Source organism: Ceratotherium simum, chromosome 24 (assembly GCF_057802395.1).
Source record: "Ceratotherium simum simum isolate JZ-2026a chromosome 24, ASM5780239v1, whole genome shotgun sequence".
Classification (NCBI taxonomy): Eukaryota; Metazoa; Chordata; class Mammalia; order Perissodactyla; family Rhinocerotidae; genus Ceratotherium; species Ceratotherium simum.
Window position 1 is genome coordinate 46,942,057 of NC_141923.1, and position 26,625 is coordinate 46,968,681.

At 39.3% G+C, this 26,625-nt stretch overlaps 1 protein-coding gene across 9 annotated transcripts in view; it reads right to left on the reverse strand.

Moving 5' to 3' along the window:
• SAMD4A (sterile alpha motif domain containing 4A) overlaps nt 1-26,625 on the reverse strand; it is a 214,072-nt gene that overhangs the window by 172,731 nt on the left and 14,716 nt on the right. The window contains exon 2 of one of the 9 annotated variants that reach the window (XR_015556193.1): nt 19,437-19,509. The exons of the other annotated variants lie outside the window; for them this stretch is intronic. The gene's annotated coding sequence lies outside the window, so the exon portion shown is untranslated. The remainder of the gene's footprint in view (nt 1-19,436; nt 19,510-26,625) is intronic. 9 annotated transcript variants of the gene reach the window in all.

Below are 26,625 nucleotides of genomic sequence, written 5' to 3' on the forward strand. Positions count from 1 at the left end.
CTTCTCATGGATTTATATAAGGCTTACAGCAGGTTTTACACTTAGCTGGATTCAACTGGTGGGTAAGCGGAAGAGAAGGGGGGAAACGTACTGCTGGCAGAAGACAGGAAAGACCCAGACCAAGAGCTTTTTAAAAGTCACTCTTGTTATCAATATCTGATTTTATGGTATACATTTATGCCATTAAACAAACAAATTTTCGCATTATCCAAACTAATCCTTACTTTAAAGCTGTGGTTCTCAAACCTTTTAGTCTTAGGATCCATGTCTACTCTTAAAAATTATTGAGAACCCCAAATAACTTTTGTTTATGTGGATTATATCTATCTAGATTAACCATATTACAAATTAAAACAAATAAACTTTTTAAATGCTTATTCCTTAATTTATTTAAAAATAACAATAAACCCACTATACGTTAACATAGGTAACATATTTTATGAAAAATAACTATTTTTCAGAAAAAAAGTTAGTTAAGAAAGCCACAGTTTTCACATTTTTGCAAATCTCTTTAATGTCTGTCTTAATTGAAGTCAGTTAGATTTTCATATCTCCTTCTGCATTCAATCTGTTGTAATATGCTCTTTCAATTAAAGTATGTGAAGAAAATCTAGCCTTACAGAAATGTAGTTGGAAAACTGAGTATTTTAATAGCCTTTTCAGATAATGGTGATATTGTTCTTTGATATACACTAAAACTCGACAACTGGTTGTTTCTTTAAAGGTTACTTGTGACATGGAATCTGAATCCTTATTGATAAACTTGTATTGTGTACAGTCATGAGATAATGGGGGCAAAAAACCCAAACAACGTTTTTAGTGTTATTGTGAAAATAGGCTTGTGCTTGCAGATAGATCCTCTGAAAGTGTCTTAGGGACCTTTGGGTTCCCCAGACTTCACTTCTAGAACCTCTGCTTTAAAGGTACAAATTGTCTTATGATATATAATTGGTAGAGTGGGGGAGAAAGTTTCACTATATGAAACTTAAGGAACAAGGTGAAGTAACCTTACAAAGGAGTGAAAGAAAGATCAAGTGCAAACAAATTGTTCATCCCATGACCCACATTCACCTGGACACGGGAACTGGAAATCAGGCCCTCCATAGAAGGCAGGAGCACAGAAAAATGGCCCCAGCTGGAGCTCAGCAATAGTCCATAACGGTCCAAACATCTCAGAGAGGGGGACTGTTTCAACAATATCTGAGAAGCCTTGGGTTCATTGTAAAGACATTTTTATTGCATCATGACTGTTCACAACCAGCCCCAGCCCTTTAAACCAGCCTAGTATGCCATGAACCAACCCAACAGAGGCAAACCAGGAACACCCAGTTCTGGTCGTGGCAATGCCTGCTACCTGCTTCATTTCATCCCAGCCTGCTCCCACCTCCCTCCCATCAGCACCCAGCTCCTGACCCAGGCCTTCTGCTCCTGTATGCATCCCTCTCCTTGCAGTTGGAATTGGTGAGTCGGTGCGCTTCCCTTGGCTTTTCCTCTTTATGATGATTGTGGCTCTTTCTGCTACTGAATGCCTCAGGTAGCCCCCACTCCACCCTCCACACCAGTTTTAGCTCCTCACACTCAAGTCCTGACATCCAGATAGATGAGGGTAGGTGCAGCCCTCCTGAATGGGCTGTTCAAGAAAACTGATGTTTTTCAGTCTTCTTGTACAAATTTTCTTTTTGTCTGTTTTCTTAGCATACCATAACAGAGAACATGGAAATAAGTCATTTTCATGCTATTAGCACATTTAGGAAACAGGCTTTTCACAGTAATTAACCTAATGAAGATGACCCTAGACTGAAGAAACAGCAATTAGAGTTGCCTGAACAGGCATTAGGGGAAATGAAGACATTCACATTCAAAGAAAAATAAGATTTTTAAATGAGGTAAAATTAATAATAGCTTAAACTCTTATGGAGCAGCAAAGAGCTTCTAATGACTCAAAGAAGACTTGGAGCATGCAGATTAGTCTATCGATTCAAGTGAATACAAAAGTGATGGTATCCTAGCATCAAATTATGGACATTAAGGGGATAGGCTAAAAGAAATGGAAAAATTAGGAGAAACTGGCTAACTATATGCAACCTCAGCCAAAATGGAAAAGCTTTTCTTTTTTCCAGGTAAATTTGTAGTTATTATTTTCCAAACGTAAATAACCAACTTTTAAAGCAATCCTGTGCTATTCAGAGATGCAATTTGGAAACCAATAGAAACCCTGCTCCCGTGGGTATCCACTACTACCCACCCAGCTCACTTCAGCACAGGGTCTACACATCCGGGTCAGTCAAGGGAAGGTCCGACCTGCGGGGTCTATTCACAGATTGAGCAGATCTGTCTACACTAATCATTAGCAATGACAACAGTTATTACTGGTTTATTTCCCATTAAACTCGGTATATTACCAGAATCTAGTATGTCAGGTCCTCTTTTTAATCTCATAGGAACCTAGGGGCCAAAGCCAGAGGGAACAGGGCTAACATAAGGAAAGGTTTCTTTAAACGCCTTCTCTAGGCTATGATTTCTATGTAAAGGTTGATCAAGTGATTTTCTGGGACCTGGAGCTACCCAGGGAATTTCTGCCCACTCTGGAAGGCAACTGGTGTTCTGAGCGTTGCTCACTCGCCGGGCAGAATGGAGTGCTCTGTGAAACCGTGAAGGCCACTTGTAGGGCAAAGAAGGAATATGCTCATTATTGTTAATGCTGTTACTGTTAATAAATGGGGCTTTATGGATAAAATGGGAAGTGAGCTATGACATTATTAACATTAATTCTTCTTTATTAATTCTTCTTTGAATTTTTGGTTTTTTTCTTTAAGACCCATATGCCCAACCAAGATTCAAAGGCTTCCTTTTATAAACTAAAGTACTATATTTTTATGCCCTTATTATATATAGCCTTGAGTAATCACAATTAATATGATTTTTAATGCACAAATTAAATGTGCTAGAAATTCTAATTATCATCATGCTGGTTTTTAATCATTATTATTACGCGAAACTTGAGAAAAATTGAAACCTATCATGGACTCTAACAGATTCTTATTTTAATGCTACAGATTTGGGCATATCTGCTGTTAAGAGAGAGAAAGAGAACCAAAACTTTCTCTTTTTCCATCTGGCTACAAGTGCTTTTCATAGCTTATTTTATTCCACACTCATCCCTAAAAAATGCCCTGGAGCCGAGCTATTGTAAGATATGTCAGAGTCAAACTATGATATCATTGACCATCAGCTATTTCACAGGACAACTAAACTGTCTAACTTTTTAAAAAATCAGAATGGACTTTTATAGTAGTAAGACTTTGTCAACAACGACTGTTACACGCAACTTGGCTCAAAAAAATTTGAAAGCTTCAGAAATTAACCGTATCACAGAAAACATTTAACTGTAAGCAATATCCAGCTGCAGAGGCACAGCACCAAAGATCAGAGAAATGTGCTAAAAATAAATAAATACTTTTCAGACACCGGCTGGAGAGGATAGTGAGAGCTAGTTTCTGCTCATTGCAGTGCCAGGCTGAGCTAGCTGGTAAGTTCCCCACTGAAGAAAACACTTTTCTGGGATGATAATAATGGGCACTCTGTGAGCTATGGGGCAGGCACTTGCTTTTCTATAGATGACTTTGTTCCTTCTTTACATCATAAAGTTCAGTTTATATCTTTGTAGAAATAGATTCTTGTCATTTCAAATGAAGATGCTGATTCGGCCACATTTCAGTTTCATTGTAATTTGAAGAAATGCACCCCAGCTTGTTTAGAAAAGAAAATGCTACAAAAACTCTCGTTTCCTTTTGAAACTTTTATTAACTATTCAGAACAGAATGAAAGTGATCTAGTTCTGGAAGTGACGGGTCATACTTGCAGTTAAAAACAAAAATCAGGTTGTAGAAAAGATCAAAAGACACAGTGGAATGGCCTGAGACACTCCCCTAATGTGAGCAGCACTAGGGAAGGGAGAAGTCTTTAAAGGTCATAATGGGCTCCCATTTTTCAGACAGCAAATAAATTCCTGACTGAGAAAAGAAAACCACAGAGAGACAGTGATTTTACTTTTATTTCAAAGACTAAATAATGCCCCAGATCCCGCAAGCAAGTTTAAACACTCCAACAAGGTATTCTGAATGATTTTGCTAACTTTTGCTGTCAGTCTGACTCACGAAGGACTTAACTTTATTTTCTTTGATAGTCAAGAAGGGTCCACTCAGAATAATCATGCAGCAGAAAAGAGAAGTGCAGGGTGGCCCAGAGGAACCTGTAATGTTATGCTAGTCAATTACAGCTATTTCTTTCAAACCTGTGTCCTTCCTCTCCAGATGCATAATTTAGCCCTCCATAAAAGCATTCGGATGCCAAAAAGCACATTGTTCTTCACAGGTGAACTGTCAGGAACAGACAGAGCCTACCTTTGGTCACCGTATTGGAACTGTATTAGCTTCCTATTGGCTGCTTAATAAATTACCATAAATTTAGTGGCTTAAAACAACACATATTTATTATCTTATAGTTCTGTAGGTCAGAAGTCCAAAATGGGTCTCGGTGCACTAAAATCAAGGTGTCAGCAGGGCTGGTTCCTTCTGGAGGCTCTAGGGAAGAATCCATTTCCTTGCCTTTCCCAGCTTCCAGAGAATGCTCCCATTCCTTGGCTCATGGCTCCCTTCCATCTTTAAAGTCAGCAGTGGCTGATCAAGTCTTTCTTGCATCACATCTCTCTGATATTGACTTTTCTTCTAGCTTCTCGCTTCCACGGACCCTTGTGATTACATGGAGCCCACTGGGATAATCTGGGATGATCTTCCTATTTTAAGGTCAACTGACTTCTAAGAACCTTAATTCTCCTTTGCCATGTAACATAACATTTTCACAGGTTCTTGGGATTAGGATGTAGACATTTTTGAGAGGCCGTTATTCTGCCTACCACAGGTACCAAGAATAAAACAAACATTTTACCTTCATCAGTTCTTCAACAAAAGCATTCTGACTCATGAAAAATGTCTTTTGCTTATTCTAATTAGGTGACTTTAACATCATCTTAAAAAGTCTGGATTCATACCTCTCTCTGGTTGCTAACTATCCAGCCAGAGTTACTCTATACCCTTGGGTACAGACACCTCACCTTTAAAAAAGTAGTAATAATAAGACCTTGCTTCTCCTGCCATCCCTTCTACCTCTAAATCTATGATTCTATGACTAACAATTCTTTCCACATCCTTTCCAACAATTTCTTCACCTAAGAAAATCACAGCCTTCATCTCCCACTCAAAATACAAGTCATTGTATTGTGGTTACCAGGGGCAATGGGGGTGGGGGGTGGGCACAAGGGGTGAAGGGAGACATATATATGGTGATGGACAAACAAAAATGTACAACCCAAAATTTCACAATGTTATAAACTATTAAAACATCAATTAAAAAAAATACAAAGTCAGATTGCTCTGAGTATGATTCCCTTTCTCCAGCTAGCTTAATTGCAAAATCCAAAATGCAATCCAGAATTCAGCAAGACACGCATTTATTCATTCAACAAATATAAACTCAACAGCTACCACGTGCCAGGCACAGCAAGTCCAGTATTGAACAAAAGAGGCACACTCCCTGCCCTTACTGGGCTTAGCTTAGCATTTTCCAATATTTCATTACGGGATACAAAGGAAAGCTATTTTCTACTATTTATGCCCCACTTCTTTTCAATACATATTTGAGAACATATGATAAAAACACATGTGCAATGGGAATCTTTAAAATTAGGGAGCAAGTAACAAAAATTAATAGTTATCATGACAGGTAAGGACCTGGACTGAGACACTGGGACTCAAAGCCGATTCCCTAAGCTTTGTACGGGACACCACAGTGTACTAAGTGCTGTCCAATACATTATCTCCTTTGATTAACACGACGACTTGGGCAGGTATGGGAAGTTTTATAAATTATCCTCAATTTGCAGGTGAGAAATTCAAGTCCAGAAAGTTTTAGTAACTCAACTAAGACCATACTATAAATATATAAATGGTAAAGTCCAGGACTCAAATTCAGGTCTTAATTCAAATGATTTGCTCTCTTCACTTCTGTCACTTTGATGCTATTGATTGAGAGTCCTTCTCCTTTCCTGGCTTGCAAGATACCATGCTCCTTCTCCTAACTTCATGACTCCTCTTTCTTCCTATACTCTTCTTACTATCTCCTGACCACAGGCATTGTCCAATACTTCACTCGCTTCTCACAGCCTGAACCAGCCCCACTTCTTAAATAGAAACCACATCTACCTCCCATGATTGCACATCCCCGTGAAGAAATTCCCTCCAAAATGGAGCTCTCTGAGCTGCACTCCCAGCTCTCTCCAACTGCCTATCAGGAGTGTCCACCCAGATGACGTAACCCATGCTCTCAGCTCCATTCCCTCACCTTAGCTCTAGTCCCTATTTCCATCACTGGCACCACTTTCCATCCTGATAACCTTGAACTCTCTAAACTCCTGTCTCTCCTTCATATCTTGTTCTATCAAGGCCTCATGTTCCTAATTCCAGTGATAACCCAGCTCTGATAAGAGTCACTTTCTTGAGGCCTGTGGAATCTCCACTGGCCAGGCTATACCCCGTCCTCCAGACCCCACCAGGTAAGAAGGATTACATAGCCTAGAGATGAATCTCCCTCTAAAGTAGACTCAGGTCCTTTCTCCTCTTGGACAGCACCAAAGATAGTGTTGGCAAATATGTGAAGATGTGTTGACCATCCATATACCTTCTGCAGCATTTCTGCCGTGAAGAAAAAAGCCCATTCACAGATTCTCTTCAGCCACCAAACTAAAGGACTAAAGGAAGGGGTATTGAAAACATGGTGCCAGGTACCACGTGGCCTGCTGAATAAAAAACTTTCTGAGTCACTAAATCTCACTGAACTTTGAAAACTAAACTTTTAAAACAGACATTATGAAAAGACATTTCACAGAAAACCCCAAAGAAATGTGCTAATACTGACAGTCTAATGATGATTTCTAGAGCACGAAAGACCAAACAGGGCCTTTGACCTTCACCTTTCCGAAGTTACTGTGCCTGCCTCAGAGAAGCAGCCTCACACCCAGCCTGACTGTGCAGGGGGCATACTCCCTGCCTGGGCTCAGCTCTGCCTCCCACAAAGGGATGTATGAGAAGCAGCCATATGCCACAGATTAAGCAGCACCAAGCAACATTTGCAAACAGCTTGTAAACAGTCACGTCACACGAATCTGCGACGGCCAATCAAGATGGCAAGGTGCTCTCCAGTCTTGAACTCGCACAAATGGAAACCACATGAAGTGAGCTTGAGGCGTGGAAGTGTTGCAAAAGCATGTGCAAACATATGCACGCTCGCACGCACACACACACCAGAGCTTAAAGGCACGTAGAGGTCTGAGCTCTTTTCCTTACAGTAGAAACGACATGCTTCATATGTCCTAAAAGGTGGGGCTGATCCTTAAACTTATTTTTACAACTTCCTCACCCTCCTAGTAGTCAGAACAGTCCTAAGGTAAAAATGGGCACCTGAGGAACACCCATGGAAATGAGTTCACTATTATTTTATTCTAAGTTAAGCTCTGGTCTTTCTCCACCAGAGTGGTCTGAGGAATGAGGACAACTTGCTTTTAACTATTTTAACAAGGATGTTGTAAAGAAACGGATTCCTTAAATAGTCTGCACATGTAAAGTCAGTCATAGTAGAAGGTGATTATTCTGTAAAATAGATTTTAAAGTTCTATATTTATGTGTGCATGCTTAATGACCCAATATATTTTAAGAAAATACAGATTATTCACAAAGATGTTTATGCAAAAATTCATTATAATAGTCAAACACCAAACAATGGAGCAGTATAGAAATTATTATAGCCATTAAAGTTATATTTATAAGATATTACAATGATAATACTCATATTATCATTATATTCATCCTAAGTGTAAAAGGATGCAAAATTTTACATATAGTACTATTATGGTCATAACAATATTAAAAACAGCACAGAAGAAAGAGCAAAATATTAACAGAAATTATGTTAGTGGGATATGGTTTTTTCCCCATTTTATTTCTACATATTTTCTAACTGCTCTATAAGAAACATTATTTTTTAAAATAAAAAGTAAATTATTTTCTAAAATATTTAAATATCTGAGTAGTCAGACTTAGAGAAATGCTCAACACTGACTCTCCACTTTCTGCAAATTAGCTTGTTTTTCCTAAGCGTGTACTATATACCAGGCACTGACCAAGTACTTTATAGTCATTACTTTTTTTTTTTTTTTGTGAGGAAGATCAGTCCTGAGCTAACATCCGATGCCAATCCTCCTCTTTTTGCTGAGGAAGATCGGCCCTGGGCTAACATCCCTGCCCATCTTCCTGTACTTTATATGGGACACTGCCACAGCATGGCTTGATAAGCGGTCCATAAGACCGTGCCTGGGATCCAAACCTTCGAAACCTGGGCCGCCACAGGGGAGCGCACGAACTCAACCACTACACCAGTGGGCCAGCCCCTACAGTCATTACTTCTTAATCCTAAATACCACCCTAAGAGGAAGGCAATGTTATTATCCCTGTTTTACAGATGAGGAAACTGAGGCACATAGAGGTTAAGTTCACCTGCCCAAGGTCACAGAGCTAATAAGTGACTGAGTGCAACATGAACCCAAATGGTCTGCTCCAGTGCTAGTCCTCTCAACTACTGTGCAATGCTGTCTCTGTGTGACTCTAGCAGAGATGGTGATGAAAGGAATGCAACCCGGGAAGGTGCCTTGGATTCCCCGGGCCTCAGTTTCCTCATTTATAATGGTACCTACTCAACAGAGCTGTGTGAAATGATACACGTAAACACAATGTTTAACACAGTGCCTGGCACACAGCAAGCACTCACTCAGTGTCAACTCTGCTCACTTCTAAACAAGAGCCAGAGCCTTTGGCCCTGAGCCGAAACCTCCATCGAGATGGGCATTCCGTGGGGCCTCCTGAGAATTGTCATGTTAGGCATCAGCATCACTGTGAGCTCTCCTTGCCCATTGTAAATGATGCAATTTAACGGGTACTCAAGGTCCTTCACTCTCTTTTTCAAAACTCTGATTTTCACCAAAGCATGCACTGTTTAATCGTATGCATCCAATCTTGGTTCTTTGGAATTGTAGATGGCAACAAAAAACCCAAGTCAGAAATGAAAGGGTAGAACTTCAATGCCCCTATCATGCCCCTAGGAGATAATGCCCCCGTTAAAGACAGCTTCCAGTAGTTATGCTCCGCTGGTCTTCCGCTTTCTCCAGGGCCTGGGTGGATTTTCAGCTGACAGACACCTCGCCTTCTCTCCAGGAGAACCTCAAGCTGACAGATACTCATCCTGCGTTCGGGAAGCTACCACTGCTGTAATTGTCATGTGCCAGGAAAATTAAAATCACCAACGGCGCTATTATTTTTCAGCAGAATAATTAGCTTGTAAAACATCAGTTTCTAAGTGGTAAAATTTGCCTGTTCTTAAATCCAGCATCAGACAGATTGGAAATCTGAAAAGCTTGAGATGAGGTCACAACGCCTGAGCCACTCTCACTCACACTCACTGACATTAGTGCTTCCAAGTAACAGGCTGTGGAGCACAAACAGAACAAGAACGCTCGAGAACACAGACAGCGTCGGACTCTGGCGACCTTCTAGCTCTTAATCTGGGTGGTAGGCACTGGCGCATTCACCTTATTAATCTTTAACGGTACATAAATGTGATATACTCTTTTTTAAATTATGAAATCTCACACATACAAAAGATCAGAAGTGCAATGGAAACTCACTTTAAAAGTGCATATTAGATAGAACATAAATTTAAAACAGGGAGCCTTTTTTCTCTTAGGATTTATAAACAACATTTATAAGAGTTCATCAAATTTCAGGCTACAAAAGATTAAAGACCATCTAATCTAATGGGTTAAACAATGTTCCAGAAATAAAATTCCATCTTTCATGGACACACCATCAACTCCTTATTCAGAGCTGGGAGTTTTCTTAGCACTGGGAGCTCATTCTGAACGTCAGAAGAGTGGACCTAAGTCTCTCCGTCACCCCTGGTTCTTTCTTTTATTCTTGATTCAAAAGCCTCTTTTTCATCAGCTCAATTGCTTCAATAAAGATACAGATTTAATTTGTGTGTCTTCAATAAATTCAGAGAAAAACTCACAACGTGCCTTAAAGAGACATGTTCTATTTAAAAGGCATTCTTGAAATCCACCACTCTTGCTGGAATGGTTACTAAGTGGGGAGAAATCAGCACCTTGAAATAACAAAAACTAGACCAGCCAAGCAAGAAGCAAACGGCTAATCATACCGTAAAATGGAAGGCCAGCAAGAGTGAGCTACAGGAATGAACCATTCAAATAAGACAACGGTGTGTGGGAGTGGGGACATACGGGAAATCTCTGTACCTTCCCCTCCATTTTCCTATGAACCTTAAACTGCTCTAAAAGCAAACAAACAAATAAATAAATAAAACAAAACAAAAAAATTCTTTAACTAAAATAAAATAACGGAGGTAGAAAAGTTGTCCCTTTTGAAAAATGCCTTCTAGGATGTGGAATGTACCAAACTGTAAAAGACCCTCTGAGTCCATAGGAATGACTGATGCACACACCAGTCCTTGACTAGTCTAACCACTGACTCATAGTTCTGAAAACAGCTCTCACTTACTCAATCATACAGTTGGCTACAGGCCAAATGCCTGTACAACCATTAAAAAAAAATCCATTTCACAGGCTAATAGGTATGATGGGAGCCAGAGCTGTGCACACTGGCCGCCAGACAGAGCCAGGCACCACAGGCTTTGTGAACGCTAGCACCACTCAGCTTCTGCTAGCTTGAAGCAGGAGGTGGCTGTTGTTAAATCACCAAAGAGCTCATTCATGTCACAGTTAAAAACTCTTATTCACACAACTGCCTAAATTATACATATTCTACAGTGTTTTCAGGTTTAATTATTTTTGGACTAATGAAAAGTAGGATATAAACAAAACAATGACATTTTAAAGTACTAATGGCACTACAACCAGTTTTATTTATTTTTAAATAAGTCACTAGATTTCTCAATCAACTTTGTCTTAGCAATTGGGAGCCACCACAGCCCTGACAGTGAAGCTACAAGTTAAAGGAAAGCCCAACAGTCTTAGGCACTGTAGAAGGTGTGCCTGGCCTGGCCCATCCCTCCTACAGCCCCAGTGGTGTGCACGCCTGTCACCGGGCCTGCCCACCCCTCATCCAGGATGACGGCCATTGGGGTGGGCACCTGAATGAGGGGAACAACTTTAAAAGTGGCTAGGCACCTACAGCATGTTCCCCAAATCCTACTGTGCAAATGAATCACCAGGGGGTCTTGTAAAAATGCAGATTCAGACGGGGGCTGAGATTCTGCATTTCCAACAAGATCTCAGACGAGGTGTATGTTGCTGGTCGCCAGTGTGCACTTGAAGTAACAAGGACCTAGACGTTTAGCCTGACAGACAGGATGAACTGAGAGAGAAAAGCGGCTGTCTTGAGTCCCCAGAGCATCCCAGTTCTAGCTCCCTGAGGCGGGGAAGGTTCCTGTCCATGCGAGTCTTACGTCACTCCCACGAGAACATATTTGTATACTTGTAATAAACCCTCGTTTCCTTAAGCTAGCTGGTGCTAGTTTCTGTTCCACGCAACCAGAAGAGGCTTGACTAGAACAGACACAAGGGGAAGTATCTTCATCCCTGAAAGCCACTGTCTGTGCCATTCTGGTTTAAGAAAAAAAAAAAAGGCAGTTTTCTAGCAATAGATACGCACATTATTCTAGGTTTAAAATAAAGCGGCAGCACGTGGATGTGCTTCCCATTTGAACCATGATTTTCCACTTAATCCTAAGGGAACGGTCCAGACCTGGAAAGAGGTTCCAAGTAAAAGTGGCACTGATTCCATGGTTATCCAGCCCCACACCCCCTTCTAAACCACAAGGCCTCCCTGGGGCCAGCTGAGACTCAGTGGGAGAAGAGAGGCAGTCTCTGGTACTACGCGGAGCCCAGGATCCTGCTGTCTCTGTCTTGCTTTCCCTTTTGTTTCTATATTGTTTTCCCCGATATTCTCTCTGCCATTACTGCCAGATCCCTTTGGATTTTCTTTTTTCTCCAATGACCTAGAACCATCATCTTATCCTAAAGTCTTTAAGTCACTCTGGCCAGATTGTGGCTTTACAACCCTAGTACCCATGTTAGTTCATATGGATAGTGACATAAAAGTGTCTGAGAGGTCAGAGTCTTTTCTCCAAGTCATCAACCTTGGTTTCTGCCTAAAACAGCAACTCTACACCCAGACACGGGATTCAACTAAAGATTGCTTTATAAATTCTAACACTGAAGCCTGCAGGGGAGCCCTTGGCCATGAAGTTCACTGTTTAACCTCAACCAAGTCCACTAACCGATTACTCTAACCCTTACACCGTATCTAAGACAAGTGATGGTTGTTTGATTTACATGAAAATGAAAATATTTGTACAGTAGGCTTTATAACTTTATACTTTATAAAAATATTGCTGGGTTTCTGTTGAGGATCATATTCCCTTTTTGCTCATATTCCTGTTTTTCATCCCTATCTAAATATGAATGCATCAAAAAGGATAAAGGAGAAGTTCAGAGGGAAGCAGGAGAGCAATACCAAAGATAAATCAATAATGTGACTGTGACAATAACACAAGTGATACCATTTTATTTATAATCTGAACTCTGCCTACTTCCATAAGGGATTTAAAATGGCCTAAAATAAACACATGTACAGGATAACTGAAATAAAGAAAAGAAGAGCTAATCCACATGGAAGAAGGGGAGATAACTACCAGGAAACAAAGATGAGAGTTATTGTAATGAAGCACTAATTTTGGCTCTGAGCTTAGGAAACCAAAGCTAAAAAGGAAACATGATAGGCTACGAACTCTCAACTCCATAAATGTGGAAGCAGATGGATTTGTCAGAAGAGATCATCTATTGTTTTCCTGCCGAGCTCACAGAGGACTTTATGGCCTGGTCCCTCCATAAAATAAGTTAAGAAATAAGGAGTGGGCGCTTCAGCTGAAGCCTGGGGGCCACTGCCTTCACCCGGTAGACGCCAAAGCCCAGGTACTGAGAGGCAGCTCTGTGAAGGGGTCTGTGCAAGTGCTGAGCAAGTGTCAGCAAGTGTTTTCTGGTGCTAATATGGTGAAATGGTAGCTCCTGGAGAACCTGGAATAATTGACGACTAGCCTGCCCTGCAAATCGTCTTCCTCAAGGAATGATTAAGGTTGCTGTTGAGCATTTCAACACAGTGTGCAGGTACTGTTGACTGATGTTCTGTTAGGAAAACAAAGAACCCTGCCCTGAATTCTTACCAGGAAAGGCCTCTACAATTGCTCCTATAGGCAAGACCTATATTAGTTTTCAACAGCAAGTTTTTAATACGCTTTACATGCTGAACAGTTACGTGAGAGATAGTAGCCCAAAGTTCTGGACAACAGAGAGAAAACATTTTGGTCGAGAAGGTTAAGGGCAGGGGTTATCTGGTGGCAAACTCCATCACAAAACACCACAACTGGCTCCAGCGGAATAACAAATTCTGAGAGAAATTATACCCTGTTGCCAGTTCACGGAATTCCAAGCAGCTGGGCCAATGGAAGTACTGGATGAACTTAATAAAGATCTTTTAGGAACAAATATGAAAAGAAAAACAAAACCACGTAACAACAACGACGAAACCCCGGAAAATGTCTTCCCAAGATCCTAATTTCAGGTGTGGGGCATTTAATGCTGAAACAATATTTCATACCTAGCTGCCTCACCAGACTGCCTAGGTTTGTGACAGTGACATGCACAGAGGAGGGGCCTGGCTTCCCTTTGGTCTGGCAGAAACCAGGCATCTAATTTGCCTAAAAACAGAAAAGGGACATTTAGCTATAACTGAAAAAGAAGAAAGCCCAGGACACAGTTTTGTTTCCTGGATTTTAAAATTGAAATTTGATCTGCCAAAAAGTTGTTGTTACTTACTCCAGTCCGGCATTAGGAAATGATGTAGGTATAAGGTTTGAAGCAGAATTAAAAGTAGGATTAACGCTCTAGAAGGATGCAGGAATATGTGTCTCTTCTCTCCAAGTGCCAAGACTGCAAGTCCATAAATTCTCCTGAAGTTTTTATTTCAGATAGATAAATCCCAGTGTTTTAAGAAGAAAAGAGGCACAGAGTTTTAAGAGAATGTTCATTCAACAAATTAATCTGTAATTTGAGGAGTAATCAGAAGGAACTATACTAGAGAAACTTAGGAATAATATTACTATTGTTACTAATGATATTGGCATATTTGTGTATTGCTTTGTAGCTTACCAGGTCCTCTATATTTTCACCTACAGTATTATCTCATTTAATTCTTACAATAATACTATTAGTCAATTTTGGTATTTTTCCCACTGAGTAGATGAGAAGATTAAGACGAGCCCAGTAACGTGTCCAAGATCATACAGACAGAGAAACAGCTGGGCCAGAATTAGAACTCAGCTCTTCTAACTCTAAATCTTTTATCTCAGAGATTAGAGCCCATTTCTCTCAACACAATCCAAGCAATACAGTACTTTTTAAAAAAATCTTACAGTGCAGAGAAAAACATTTTTTTCAAGTTCCAATCCTGGCTGTGTCCTTTTCTAGCTGTATAATCTTAAGCATTTTAACCTTGTCTGTGCTTCCCTTTTCTCATTTATAATGAGAACAACAGTGCCTGCCCTAGGGCCATTGTGAAGACCAAACAGGGAAAGCCTTATTTAGCAGCCTGGCAGCCGGGGAGGCCACACACATGCTGCCATCATCATCCTCCCTGATGTGAGGGTCTGCCATGGTTGGTTGGTTTGTTTAATCTGTTTCTTCCAAGTTTTCTACAGTTTGTGCGGGTTTTACATGGATTACTTATGTAATATTTAAAAATAACTGACAGCAAGGACTTGAACAGATATCTGTACACCTATGTTCATAGCGGCATTATTCACAATAGCCAAAAGGTGGAAACAACCCAAATGTCCATCCACTGATGAATGGATAAGCGAACTGTGGTCTATAAATACAATGGAATGTTATTCAGCCTTAAAAAAGAAGGAAATCCTGATACATGCTACAACTTGGGTACATCCCCAAAATATTATGCTAAATAAAATAAGGCAGACACAAAAGGACACATACTGTATGATTCCGCTTATATGAGGTAACTAGAATAGTCAAATTCATAGAGACAGAAAGTAGAATGCTGATTGCTAAGGGCTGTGGGGAGGGGAAATGGGGAGATAATGTTTAATGCATACAGAGTTTCGGTTTGGGAAGATGAAAAGAGTTCTGGAGATGGATGGTGGTGACAACTGCACAAATGTGAAGGTACTTAATGCCACTAAGCTGTACACTTAAAAATGGTTAAAAGGGTAAATTTTATGTTATGTATATTTTGCCACAATTAAAAAAAAATAACTTACAGCCAGACTTTAGGCTTAAGGACAGGAGATTTCTGAGGCCATTCATCAGGCCCCAGCCGATACCCAGCTCTCATGAAGGAACAAAGCAGCAGGTTGGAGAAAGGGCACCAAAGAGCAAAAAGGCTCCTCTCCCCAGTCCCAGAGCCTTCTCATCTCCCCTCTGGCTGAAAGTCCCCTCTGACCCACTTCAGCTTTTCTCTCTCCCTAGATGCTTTTGCACTGAACTAAGGAGTAAGCTGGGAATGGAGTCCATTCAACTATCTTTGTTCTATGGAAAGAATTAAAAGGCTAAAGGTAAATTTAGAGACTAAAAAAAATCAAATTGAACTTCATTTATCTATGCAACCTTTATCTAACCTTCTCCTAGTTAGTCTAACAAACACTCTGTGTCCCCAGGAACAGAAGTCTCCCTGTCTCTTTATTCCTTTTGTAGAGAAGTGTGACTTCCAAGACAGAGCTCACTCTCCTTCGAGGTTAAGTGCGACTCATCTGTCCTTCCTTCTCTGAAGTGCTTTGTCGAGGCCAGGGGTCACAAACTGCAATGCCTACAGGGACCAGGCAGAAGCAATGTGTGTTAAAGACCACAATAGGGAGTGGTGGGGCTTGAGGCAAAGTGAAGAGCTCCTACCTGTCTAAAGGGGCAGCTCCTACTAAGCTTAGCAGATTGTAGAAATGCATGTTCAGTGCTGCCAAAGTTTCCATTTGTCAAAAAAAGTATGAAACTCAGATTTTGATATGAATCTCCCCAAAGACAATATAGGTTGTTTTTTGTTTTTTTTTTTAAAGAAAATGCTGTGTGAGCCAAACAAAACACTTCTGCATGGGGTTCCCTTTCATGACATCTGATTTAGAGTTTAGTCTGCAAGCAATAAAATCCTAACAAATGAGACACACCAGTTAGCCCTTCAAATGGACACAGGAATGCTATGAACAAGGAAGGATACTTTTCATAACTTGAAGATTTTCCCTTCTGGCTGGATATCCTCCATCTGCTCCTCCAGATCCACTCTCCCACTTCTCACTCTGCTCTGTGCCCAGGAGGCTGTCCTCCTCAGACTACATCTCTTGGCTCTCTGCTCTTGGGGGTTCCTCTGGGTCATCCAATGGGATGGCCAGCAGGAAACCGAGGAGGGGAGGAAAGAAAGAAAGGTTGGGGTATGTATCCCCCTGGCTCTTGCCCTCTGGGGCTGCTTTGGCAGTGACTGCAATCTCCCCCAGAAGGCACAGCTCCCATCAAGTGGCCCTTTCTTACAGCTTAACCTCTTAAAGGTTCCAGGAGAGTCTCCCTTTCCTTGTCTCCTCAGGACTAGGAGTGGAGACGGCTTTCTGTTGTTGTGAACTTGAGCATACTTTGCCAATTCTTGTTGATTTGCCTGACCCCTGCCTACATCTTTTTTAGTAGTCCCTTTATTTCCTCCATTACCCCTTCTGAGGGAGACATAGCTTTCCTGCCAGGATGTAACTAATCCATCTTCCCCTGTCACATACCATGATCTAGTTACGATACTAAATAGACAAGATCAAGACTCCTCCCTTCCCTCCCAGGTGAGTCTCATTCCATAGAGGAAAGAGATGCACTAGGTGAGGCTGCCTTGACTCTATTGTTTGTAAGTTGAAAAGATACTATTTCTTGAACCTTACATGAACTCTAATTTCTAAATCACAGTTCTGAATTACTAAAATCCTTAGATTAGCAGTCCCTCTCTGGAGCAGTTAACATGGAAGGCAAAAAACATACCCTCCCACTAAAAATACAATTTAGAAATCATGTATGCTCAATGGGACAAAGATCTTTTTCTTATATTTTCCCAAAATGCCCACATAAGACAGTTAACAATTTTTTAATAATTTTGAATGAGATATGCCATTAAAATATGCTATATTGAAGCTTTTCCTCCCATTTAATCCCATTAAACACTTTTTTAGGAGCCTCGCTTAATCCAATTATTTAAATAGCCAAGTATCATACATTAAAAGTCTACATTAGCAGGGACACTAGACAGTCCCTCTACTTCTCTTGAAACTGTTCCTTGACTCTTTGTATTGTAGTTAGGAATGTAAAGATTTTAGTGAACATTACTAGATTTGTTAGTTCACTTAATCATTTATTAAAAAAATACATGTCTATCTATGTCTATATGTATATTTAGCACTAACTATGTACCTCTTTTGACTGTGGGGCTATGAAGATATGAGGACCCTGACCCTCAAGGAATTCAACGTCTATGTTACTGTGTACTTCTAAGAAAATGAGACAATTCTTTAGTAGAGATGTGTTCAAATGTGAGAAGAATGTCAATGAGGGATCTGCTAAATCAGTTTATAGAGCTAAAAAGGCTGGACCTCAGAAGTGACCTTTGTGTTGAGACATGAAAGATGAGAGACGTTGTCAAACAGAAAAGAGAAAGGTATTCCAGACGGATGGGAAAGCATGTGCAAAACTCCCAAGAGTGACAGGGGCAAGTTTTACAAATTTGTATCTCTAATACTGAGTAAAGCTCATGGCACAGAGTAGGTTTTTTAATGAAAGAACAAAGTGGGATTTCGCAGGCAAAAATTCTACTGTCTTCATTATTTAAACACCTGTTATGGTAACAATATAACTAATCATTCATGTTTGGCCCTAAACTGGAAATAGACCTTGTGAAATGCATTATTTGCAAGGCTCCCAAAATTAAAGGAAAAAGTCCTATTGTTAGCCATGCACATTCCTGTCACTTAAATTCCGATGCAAAAATTAAGCTCCAACAAGTTGCTGATATGTTAGTATGGCTGACACTAGTTTAATATTTTAAATTCATTCATGATTTAGTCATCTTGTCAGAGTGACTATTTTAATGTGTTCCCAGGGTGAAAAAGTACAACCACCAATTAAATCTAATTCAGCGATAAAAATCTAACCTCTGAATAATAATAAAAATTTGAGCTCTTACTCCTTCCTTTTCTTAAGCTCTCCCTTCTGCTATAGTTTTCCATGCCTAACCAGTTCTGTCCTGTTGTTTGTATTCACCATCTTACCTCCAACCAGGAGAAACTGCATGTAGCCTCTATACTTCAAAGGTCTGAGCAGTCACTGATTACCTAATTAACTAGCATTTTAAAAAGCAGCATTTTTGTTCTGTACATTATGTAGACAACACATGCTAACATAGGCATAGAGAAAATCAAGATGAGCATATACAGCCCTGCTCACAGTGGTCAGCCGGTGGGGATAGTATGGGAGACTTTTACTTTCTATGTTATATATCTCTATATAAAAATCTGAAAACCTACTTTTTTTTTTTTTACAGCAACCATATTTTACTATGTAATAGAAGAAACAAGACATTTTCTTAGAGTAGGTAGGCACCTGAGTCATCTTCCTGTATATGATCTGGTCTAGAAACTTCAGCAGATACTGCAGAAGAAATCCCATCAGGACCAGAGCAACAGCCATCCTTCCTTCATTTTCACAGGGAACCAGCAATCCTACCGCCCATCCAGTTCTCCCCCACTCACTCCTCCTCCCATGGCTCACAATGGACCAGATCTAAGGAAGCCGTCTCTCTCTACTGCCTGAGAAAGTACCTCTTTAAAAGAGAAGCTGTAGGGGGACCTCTCCATTTAAAGATGCTGGCTTTTAAAAAATACCAAATGACTGACAAACAATAATATACAACTTACACCTGAAATGTATACAATGTTATAAACCAATAAAAAATAAATAAATAATAATATACAACAAAAATTTCACAATAAACAAAAAATACCAAATATACTTGTTAAAATATAAGTTTAAATCAGCTGGAAAAAAACAGTTATACATATTAGTTCAAATGCACCTTAGTTTTGATGGTCACTATTTCAGCCTGTAAAAAGAGGACCACTTTTCAGTCAAAATTAAGCATTTGTAAGATAATTTTCCATTGGGCAAAGACTGTAATTTACCAGATATTGTTTCTTCTGAAACCATTTTCTCTTACCTTCTTGTGCTTGCCCCTTACATTATCTAGAAACTATCATCCTCTTACATTGCCAGTTTTCAGGGTTTTTTCTCTAAAAAGTGAATAAAAAAACATAAGTTGTTATTGTAATTAATTTGAGACCCATTCTGGCTAGTACAAGAAATACTTCATGGATGGAGAAAAGAAAACTTACAAGAAAACCAGCCACAAATACAAAATTCGATAAAAATCCCAGAGTACAAAACTAATAATAATCAGAGTTACTTAATCATGAAGAAATTTCTAGGTTCTTCAGGAAGCAAGATTAATAATTATGACCAGAAGGACAAAAGCATTAGCATCTATAATTATAGAAAACTAGAAATCATCTAAATTTTCAATAACACAGAAATGGTTAAATAAATTATGTATCATCCAAACAATGGAATGGTATACATCCATTACAAATCACTTATTCAAAATGGCAGGATATTGATAATTATTGAAGCTGAATGTTGGGTATCTAGGATTTTATTACATTATTCGATCTTTTGTATGTCTAAAATTTTCCATAAAACATGTTTTATACAAATATGTTTTCTAAGACTATTTAATGACATAGGAAAATGCCCATACTATAACATTAAGTGAAATGTAGGGGGGTGGGAGGAAAGCAAAATACAATCTACATAAAGTACATGATTCTAATTTTGTTAAAAACACACATATACACAGAGAAGACAGCCTGGAAGGAAATGCTCTAAAATGATAGGTATGAATGGCTCTGGGTGGGTGACAGATCAATGAGAATTATTATTTTCTTCTTTTACTTTTCCATATTTAAAAATGTTTTAACGATGAACATGTTTTACTTTTGTAATCAGCAAAATGACAGACAGGAAAGAATTCATATTTTGGAAAGTAAGGAAGACAAGAGAACTGGCTATACATCAGGCTTTCCTAGACACTGCATGGCATAAAAAGAAGACCAAATCAAGCTGACCATCTCAAAGGAGCTTACAAGCTATTTGAGGAGACAACTTAAACATAAAAAGATACCTAACGCTTCCAGGCTGTAGACAAGCACTGAATGAGGTGTTCTTATAAGTGCTACAGTAGTTCCAAAGAAAAAAAAACAGAAAGTGACAGAGCTGCGGCAGTTGAGGAATGATGAACTCACAAGGCTGCCACGGGATGGGCTCTGAGGGATGGGTTGGGTTTACAGAGGTGAGACGGAAGGAACTCAGAGGAGGAGGGGCAGTGTGAGTTTAAGGCACACATGGACAAAAAGAAAACATAGGACACAGAGCAAATCACTTTGAATGAAACAGGGTTCATGCAGAAGAGCGGTGAGAAATATAGTTGCCACGTTAGGTCAGAGTGAAGGTTTTCAATCTCATCAGACCCCATGCCCCCTTTATAATCTTGTAATGAAAATCACAGATAATATAACCTAATTTACAGATAATTCTAATAAATCAATGTTAGGACCTAGCTGCGATATAAAGGAGAGATAAAAGGAAAATAATTTGTAGTGGTGTATTATACATTACAATATATACATTTTCAGGCACGAGAGCTCTGGAAGACATAATGAAATGGTCAGATCCTTGCCCCTTATTGCAACCACCAAGAATGCAACAGCTATGCATGCAGATTGATACACCAATTATAAACCACAAGTCATGGCGTCAACGTGGGAAGCAACCCTTGGTAAAGTCCCAAAGAAAACATACACTTCCATCCATTTAAATTGTGCAAAAAATATTTTTGCTTATAGAGTTGGTTGTAGGCTTTGATAATTCTCAATAGGGTTTTTCACGTCTCTGTTGCCTGGTAGACATTTGAAAGCCCAGTGGAATGCAGGGCAATTCCCGCAGTGGCAACTGCCCTGTGCATTACAAGACTTCTAACATCCTTGGCTCCCTGAGAACGACTGGGATAGAATCAGCATTTCTTGCTGGGGGCACCACTGGCATTCTGGGCAGGACAATTTCTCTTGGGCATGACTGTCTCACATATTGCAGGATGTTGGGTATCCCTATCATCAGGTGCTAAAATCCAGGCATGGTGATAGCCAAAAACAGCCCCTCAGCCATCCACTTTGGGCCCTACCACTCTGCCTTTGAGAGACACTGACCGAGGTCTTGGAAGCTTTGAATGACAAGCTACTGAAGCAACAAAGGTAAAGAGAATGTCTGAGATAGGAACTCTAATTCTTAAAATTTTCCATCCCTCTATGATGCATCTCTTATAGAACTCAATTCAGAATCATGCGATCGTTAGAGTAGAAAATGAAAACTATAATAAAAGCACCCTTGAACACTCATTGACATTCGATACCTCTCAAATCCCAAGGCAGTCTCTGGCTACTTCTGGAAGGAGCTAGCTGCTGCAGAGCATGTGACCCAGGAAACACAAAGCTCAAGAGTTGACCACATTTGGGTTTTCAGGCCACTCCAGTGGGAAGGTCAACTTGGAGTGAGGCATGAAAATAATGCAACGTCACTCCTTAGAAAGACTCGGCACAATTGACAGTGGCCAACACAGGGCTAGGAGGGGCGTGGGGAGGAGTCGAAGACACTCATGAGAAAGAAAAGGGAAGTTAAGGCTACCTAATCAGTGTCTTCTCACCTTTTATAACCCAGGCCCCTTTAAGACAGACATTTTTAAGAACTCTGTCTCCTTAGCCTGGTTTATTTTTCTTCATAGCACTTACCATCACCCCAGTGCCAGCCACATCATAGGCATGGAAATATTCAGTGAATTAATTCATTCAACAAATATTTATTGCATGTCTGCTATATTCCACGTTCTGTTTCTGATGAAGGAAGCAGTCAACAAAACAGACAACACCCTTCTTTCACAGACCTTACACTCCAGTGGGGGTGGTTCGGATGACAAACAAACACGTAATGTAATATGTCATACGGTGATGAACCCCATGAATAAAATAAATCAGAGTAAGGAAATTAGAGAGGGTGGTTGGGAAGGCTTCTCTGAGGAGACATATGAAGACCTGAAGTATGTGACGAAGTGAGTCACACAGACATCTGGGGAAAGAGCAGTCACTCAGAGGGAACTCCTGCATTATCTGAAAATTAAAGTTAAGATATCATGATTAAAACAAATCAAAGCAATAGACTTTGCTTTTAAATTAAGGAAGGGGCTCTGTCTTGTATACAGCTGGATCTTCAACTTCTAATGCAGTATGTGTTCCTTCTTATAAAAAAACGTAGTTCTAAATAGGCACAAAATAAAAATTAGTGAATGAATGAATAACACAAGCCACCTTAATTACCTCCTAGAAGGACACTGAGAATCACTGGCTCCAACTGATGTCAATATCACTTGGCTTCTTCAGTAATTTTGCTTCCAGTTGAGTCTTGCTACTTATAGTGGTAACATAAATTTGATGCAGAATGGACCATAAAAATATCGACATGGAAAGTCCAACCAAAGTACCCATACCACATATGGTTATAAAATTCCAACACACTGGAATGAAAACATGAGGCTTTCTGACCCAGTAGGTGTCGATGAATCGGGAACCATCAGCTCTGATAGGCCTATAACAGTCAGTGTTTCCATCCCGTTTCCAGGCATTCCTGATAGATGAGTGTGTAAATGACTCTGTCTTTAGAAAATTTCACACACAATGAATCACTTATCCTTTTTAATTCTTGTCCCACCTCTAATGTGTCTAAAGTTTGTATAAAATAGACCAGACTCCAAAATGAGAACTTTCTAGGATAAAAGTACTAATTCAAGCTCTTTGACATGCTGTTCAAACAGACAATGCAAATACAGAAAATGTCTTGATTCTTAATATATAGGTTAATATATATAAGTTTTAATAACTTAAAACTCTTCTGAGAGGATTAAACTAAAACTGAGCAGTTACCTCTTCCTTCCTTCTAGAAAACTAAATGATACCACACGGGGAAAAAAAAGCTTTTGATAGAAATATCACTTTCGGGCCGGCCCCGTGGCTTAGCGGTTAAGTGCGCGCGCTCCACTGCTGGCGGCCCAGGTTCGGATCCCGGGCGCGCACCGACGCACCGCTTCTCCGCCCATGCTGAGGCCGCGTCCCACATACAGCAACTAGATGGATGTGCAGCTATGATATGCAACTATTGACTGGGGCTTTGGAGGAAAAAAATAAAATAAAATAAAAACGTAGGCCTTTAAAAAAAAAAGAGAGAGAGAAATATCACTTGCTCTCAAAAATCCTTTTCCTACTAATAGACTGCATCAAAATGTAAAACTCCCAGATGGCAAATCACACTACACAAAAATGGAAAGAAAAAAACCATGTATGTGATAAAGAGTGCTCATAAATTAGTAATTAAAAACAAATGCCCTAATGGACCATAAATATGGGGAAAAGTATCATCAAAGAAATGCACCTGAAAGTGATAAGAACCCATCAAACAAAGGTCTCTTTTGTTTGTGTTTAATAATATTATTGTAGAAAAGAGTGTAAAGAAGTAAATACTTAAAGCTTCACAGGAACATTCATTGGCCCAACCTTTCAGAATGACAATATGGTTAATATACTATATACAAAATTTTAAGGATATGTGGCCTAGAAATTGCACTTACAGGAACAGATCCCAAAGTAATAACCATGTTTTAAAGGATGTTTATCACAGCATTGCAAAAAACTGGAAATAACCTAAATGACCAAGTATAAGAATTTGGTTTAATAAATTATGGCACAGCCATACCATGAAACGCTATACAGTCATTAAAAATCTTGTTGTAAAAGACTTCATGGTGATACAGTAAAATATTAATGACATAAAAGTTTAAAAAGGCAATTTAAATATATTTTTTCACAGAATAGCAGAAAAACACATAAGTACCACTGTGGAATATGTTCACACAGTCCTAAGTTCGTGTATTTGTGTAAAAAAATTTATTTGTGTATTTATGTTAGGAAAGAAAACTCTAAATACATTCAATAAAGTGAGAAATAGGATTATAGGTGTTATTTATGTGATTTTCTCTTTTTTCCATTTTTCTACAGTAGATATGTAATTCTTCTTATAAGAATATTGTCTTTTTAAAACCTCTTCTACCTAATTTGCTGGGACCTGATTTGCACGATTTGATAAATCTTTTCAGACACAGGAGAAAATATACTTAATAAAATAGACTTCTCAGAAATAGCTTTTGTGTCAAATTACATTTCATCTATTTAATGCTTCTACTTCTTTATATTATAATCTTATCGAGTGTAAACTTGGATTGCAGCATTTATTTTAATCAGAAAACATGTTAACAATTGTGTTGTCAAGCAATTGGGTAAAGGGCAGTAACTGAAAGATCTTCTATTTCAAGTCATTAAATCATATTAAAAGTTAAATAATAACCTGAACATAATTATCTAGTTCATTCCATTGAACAAATTTTATTTTATGTGCCTACTATGTGCTAAGCACTGTACTGATCATTAATTTGACAGAGCCCACTTCAATGCTTTGGACTTGAGATAAAAGAAAATTCAAGTCTAAAGGGTTAATCTGAACAGTTGCCCCTAAACCTACAGCTCAGCAGAACAACAGCTTCTCTGGTAGAAATTCCTCTGCTGCATAAAGAAGACCCTGGTTGTTTTATCCCTCAGCTGCTACACCTTATCTGTAAGCTCTCCAATTCCTGCACCCTACCCTAAACCCAAACCTCAACAGTGAAATACAATTTGCCAAAAATGAAGTCAGTCTAGCCCATAATCACAATTCCAATGGTAAAATAATGCAGTGCTTTATCTGAATCAAATTTTAGTGAAAGCAGGCCAACTAAAGCCACCTGTTACTTGCATAGACCCCTCTTTTAGCAGCTCAACAACAAAGTACTATAAATATTCATTCTTTATGAAATTGCTCAAAGGTCACTTTTAAAGTAAAGGTTATCAATGGGACAGCTGACAAGAGACTAGCTGTATTTAAAGACCCCACACCTGCATTTTAAAAGGCAGTGGTAATTGAGGACGTTCTGACGTACTATCACTACATTGGTGGAGAAAATTAATGAAAAATATACTAAGTGTAATATTCCTAAGAGCATTACATTTAATAATTAATGTATTATTATTATTATTGTATTATTATTATAATAAATGTATTTTATTCATAGTTTGTGAACACCAAAATCATTTAAACTCTATAAAATACCATGAGCCTGAACAGTGTGAACATCTTTTCAAAAGGTTCACTGAATAATACCAGTGTTACAAATAACCTCTTTAACTTGCTGTAGCAACAGCCTAGATTTTCAACAGCTGTCAAGGTAGATTCCAGTATCCATTCCACTCTAGTGTGTTAGAAGAAGATCTTAAAACTGTCAGGAGTGTCAGGATGCGGGTAACAGTATAAAATGGAACCCAGCTGACTCCACCATCTACAGAGAATTGGAGAAAGCTCAAATCAGCTCAAAGAGAAAGATCAACCAAAAGGAAAAGGACAAGGAGATCACGTCCAAAAACAGCTAAAATCCCAGCTCCAGGCTCAGATGTGAAGGGTTGTGTCTAATAGGATGCTACAGAACAGAGTTCTGAAAAGCCATGTCCTTCATTCCCCACATCAGAGGGGCACCTCCTAGACGCCTCTCACTCTGCTGCTACTGGGGGCACTGCCGGGTCTGAGCAGGGGAGCCAGAATCAGCAAAAAAAAATACAGGACCCCCGGTTAACTGTGAATTGCAGATACACCACAAATAGTTTTTTTAGTATAAGTGATATTAGTATGCCCCATTATTCATGGTGTATCTGCAATTCACAGTTAACAGGATAGTCCTGCATTTTATCTGGCAACCTACACAAGGGTGATAAACACAGCCCTCTCTCCTGGGGCCAACATTCCAGTGCAGGATATCGAGAGTTAAAAAGGTACACACTTGGAACTTTTTATTTTAAAAAATCTGCTCTCATACACATTTCACCAAGATTCACCAATTCTCAATCTTGTCACCTGACATATAACCATTTGAGAGTAAGCTGCAGACATCATGTCCCTTTATCCTTAAAGACTTCAGCATGCATGTCCTAATAATAAAGGCATTTTCTGATGTGACCAAGGCATAATTATAATATTAGGAAATTTAAAATTGAAATAATACCATCCCCTATAACGGATATAGTCCACCTTTAAATTTCACCAGCTGTCCCGATACTGTCCCTTACGGCAATGTTTTCCTCCCAATCCCGGATACAATCCAGAACTCCATG